We start from the raw sequence: 4,476 nt of genomic DNA on the forward strand, positions 1-4,476 counted from the left end.
ATAGTCCATCGGTGCAGCCGTGTCTGTTTTGGTTTGTGTCGTTTTGGCTGCCGCCCAAACTACAATGCTGCACTGTGATTGGTTCGAGTCTCCCCTGCGGACCCTAAATGCCCTGTGATTGGCCAGTTTACCACTGGTGCGAACTGCAAATGAATCAGCGAGGCTTAACAAGATGGATCGCAAGAATTAATCTTGCTGGCAAGGTTAGAAAAAGGGACATTTGAAAAAAGAAAAAAGTTGTTTCCCAACTTCCAGTGGCTGAGCTTGAAATTCTTTACTGGGGTGGCCAGGCAGGGGCCAGAGATATTACAGGGGTGACAAAAGACCTGGGAGATTTGTAACCTGTATTAGCAGAGTGAACAAAGCTGGAACATGACCCGCTTCCTCTGCTCTGGAGAGCAGCTTTAGTGGCAGATTGATCCACCCTCACTGTGTGAAGGAGAGGTTCTGCAGGTCTTTCCTTTCTGCTGCTGTCAGACTCAACAATGAACACTACTAACACGGTTTGCCCTGAATATGTGTAATTCAGCTGTTATAATCATGTGCAATACTGTAACATAATGTCAATTATCTCTGGTGCAATCTTCACTGATGGCGTGCAGTCAGGGCCATCAAGGCGATCAGTGATTGGCCGATAAAATCTTGGCTGGAAGTCATAGTGTTTTCAGTGGCCTCTACAGGTCGACAAGCAGTACTGTGGGAGCTTGATTCCCCTCCTTCTTCAGCGGCTCAGTCTGTGGCCATGTTCAGAGGCTCGTTCATGTTCCGCTTTCTAACATGAACTTTTAGAACCAGAGCGGAGAGAAGCTTCGAGGTTTGCGCATGCGTTCTGAGGACCACACAGGTTTAAACCGCGCTGAATAAACCTGTATGAAAACCAGATAAATCTGGAGATCCTGTGCCCAAACTGCACACATGCAGCAGTAAGACTGCGATGCAGCAAACGTTCAACAAGTGACTTTAATGACAAGCCTTTGTTTGTAGCTAAGTCTATTTTTGTGTTTCTAATGATTTAGAAGTTAGTTAGAAATACAGGCAGTCATTTAATAATGACATAGACATAGCTAGTTTGGTGCAATGGAGGATTATGAAAGTGAAACGACAGGATGACAGCACTTAACGTTCATTTTATGAATCAAAAACAGCGACAAAGGAATAACGGGACATTTTTATGAAGAGTGAGTGAATCGGTGGCTGTTTTGGACCAACTCCACTTCAGGGAAATACAGGACGTTCCCAAGCCCCCGGAAGCCAAGATGGCCGCCATTGAAACCTATGGAGCTGCTCATTGGCGCATGGTTCCAAAAAAGTTTTTTAGTTCCGCATTACTTCCTGAACAGTGGTATATCTCCTCCCACTTTTGTGACGTCATCGCCGTGAGGCTTTGGCGTCGGGAGCGCGCACGTCACAGCAGCGCGACAGACTGAGAACAGTCAACACGGACTTTTGGAATAATTCGGCTTGAAATAGTCTGTTTACGTAACGTATAATGATGAATTGTTATATCCATCTATAAATATACATGTATCATGTTGTAAAGCTCTGATATTTAAGAGAATTATAAAGAAGTGTTAAGATAAAAAGTCTGGTTTAATGACAATGAATTACATTTAGAGGTGGAATAACGTCCTCATCATTTTCTGTAGTTTTTGGTTTGGGTATTTATTTTGTTAACTTTTCAGTTATTTATTTACATAATATAATTTGGCCAATATGCATTTTTTTTAATCAGATGAGAAGAAATATAAAATATAATCATCGATTCTGTTACATAATTGAGTTAAGCAGTATTTAATTATATTCAGTTTCCTTTTGTGTCTTTTTTATCATGTCAATCTTTAATAAATACAAAACACATTTGTTTATTAATGTATTTAATACGAATAATGAACATGAATGAACTTGTTCAATAAATGTAAATCTGATTATAACTACAAATGATAAATTGATTTTAGCCAGTTTTAGTTGAGTTTTAAAGCTACAGTGAGTTTTAAAGCTACAATGTGGGAGTCCCTTATTAAGGTGTTTTGGAGTCTGTACTGTTCATTATTATTATCATCATTAATTGAATCTGAAAATGTATTGCCATTGTCAAAGAACAGAATCCACAAACAGTGGAACTTGCTTTGGTGATTCAGTGCAACATAAAAATATTAACAATGATAAAACAACCTGTATAAGTCAAATAGAACAAACTGAATAAGATAAGATATTCCTTTATTGTCCACACATGAGGAAATTTTGTTGTTGCAACACAGTAGATACAGAGGAAAAGGACAGATCACTTATAGGAAGTTTAAAAAACACTCTTAATAGAAGAACTCTTATAAACAAAAACTCCTATAGACAGAACCTCTCATACCTTAATAAGGAATGGAGGGGGAAAATAAAGATAAAGATAAAATAAAAACAGCGTAGGACAAAATAATACTAATAATAATGGTAAAATAAACACTCTTTTTACATCAGTTATATGCACATGAATGTGACATTATTGCGTTAAATACTGAATATCTCAGTATTTAACAAGACTTTGTTTCCATGGCTACGCAGTCTTCTGTACTTCAGTAACTGCACCGTTCAGCTCCATCGTATGACTGAGGGACAAACAGAACATGTCACAGCTTTAGATTTATACAAGTCATAGAACATACACTTCATATGTATTAGATTTATACAAGTCATAGAACACACACTTCATATGTTTAGATTATACAAGTCATATAACATACACTTCATATGTATTAGATTTATACAAGTCATAGAACATACACTTCATATGTATTAGATTATAAAAGTCATATAACATACACTTCATATGTATTAGATTAATAAAAGTCATATAACATACACTTCATATGTTTAGATTTATAAAAGTCATATAACATACACTTCATATGTTTAGATTTATACAAGTCATAGAACATACACTTCATATGTATTAGATTATAAAAGTCATATAACATACACTTCATATGTATTAGATTAATAAAAGTCATATAACATACACTTCATATGTTTAGATTTATAAAAGTCATATAACATACACTTCATATGTTTAGATTTATACAAGTCATAGAACATACACTTCATATGTATTAGATTTATAAAAGTCATATAACATACACTTCATATGTTTAGATTATACATGTCATATAACATACACTTCACATGTGACACAGCAGTGGCTCTTTTGAAGAACAATTATCATTTAGTTTTTTTGGTCATAACAAAACAGACATTTTATAAATTCAAAATACTGATTCTACACTGTTTACTTTTAGTCGAGGCACAAGTTATTATTAAAATACCTTTTGCTTTGGAGTCGTCAGGAGTTTACTTGAGATGACTCTGTGTCTGCAGTGATTAGGTCTGCAGTGACCTGTAGTGACCTGCAGTGACCTGTAGAGCTCTGGACAGCACAGACAGACTAAACTCACTGGTCAGCACTCTGAAGATGAGAAAGATACTCATTAGAACATTGATATATTCTGCACATTTAACAGAGAAAAGCTGGAATATGTTATTGACAGATTTACATTTTGCTCTGTAACACAAAAGTTCCTCTTTTCACATTAATTTTAAAAGCTAGAACCAAAAGTCATTTACTTATGCATAAGTTTAAACCTCAGAAGTTAGAACATAACTGACATGTTTGCTAAATCTCTACATATTCCATGGAAGTAAATCCATGACATTCCTATACAAAACAAGCGTGTGCTTTGCTGTTTAAACACAGCACACGTCATTATTAAATGGGTAATAAAACCTCAAATGTGGTCTCAGCCCCTGTAAGTACAGGACTGTCACTTTTAAACACCTTTACATTTATATATGTAAGATATGACCCATTATAGCAGGTTATATTTGAATTATTGGTTGTTTTTTATAGCACATAATACAAACATCACTTTATTTCCCTTCTTTCTCTAGTTTTCCTTGATCTGTGCTTAACCTTTTGTCTCTTAGAACATTTAGTAAGAGAAATAATTAGTTATTTATTTGCAGAAGCACGAGCCATCACGACGTGTTGTTGCATCTTTGTGTAGCTAAACTTTAGCTTACGTTAGCTCGTGTTAGCTTGTGTTAACTTGTGTTAACTGTGTAATCGTTGATTTACACTTCACATGGAACAATGTGTGAAACGTGAGGAATGACATACAAACAACTTACGTGTATCGTGGTCTCGTCTCGTGACTTTCTTCTGCTTGTGTTTAGTTTCCGTCACATGTTCTCCTGAGGCTCGTTCATGAGGGTCACGTGCGCGCGTGTATTTTTTAAGTATTTTAGAAACAGTTGAAGAGTGAAATTCCTTCTATTTTATTTTTAGACAAAAAACAATTTAGCATGTTTGGTAATTTTAGAGGCCGAACTCCTGAAATGGTCCGACCAAAAGGCTGCATTCTGCGAAGTGGCCACTACTCAATTTGGAGCCAGAGGCAGAGGGGGCGTACCCTATCCAGATATTATAATAGA

At 36.1% G+C, this 4,476-nt stretch overlaps 1 long non-coding RNA gene across 1 annotated transcript; it reads right to left on the reverse strand.

The window, feature by feature from the left end:
* Window positions 1-2,220: 2,220 nt before the first annotated feature.
* Window positions 2,221-4,241, reverse strand: LOC140361414 (uncharacterized). The gene is made up of 3 exons (XR_011927010.1): window positions 4,174-4,241; window positions 3,312-3,451; window positions 2,221-2,597 (listed from the first exon to the last, which is right to left on the reverse strand). It is a non-coding gene; the product is annotated as an uncharacterized lncRNA (long non-coding RNA).
* Window positions 4,242-4,476: the final 235 nt, after the last annotated feature.

The sequence above is a fragment of the Eucyclogobius newberryi genome, unplaced genomic scaffold (genome assembly GCF_026437365.1).
Source record: "Eucyclogobius newberryi isolate DKJ021-1_F unplaced genomic scaffold, fEucNew1.0.hap1 SCAF_16, whole genome shotgun sequence".
NCBI lineage: Eukaryota > Metazoa > Chordata > Actinopteri > Gobiiformes > Gobiidae > Eucyclogobius > Eucyclogobius newberryi.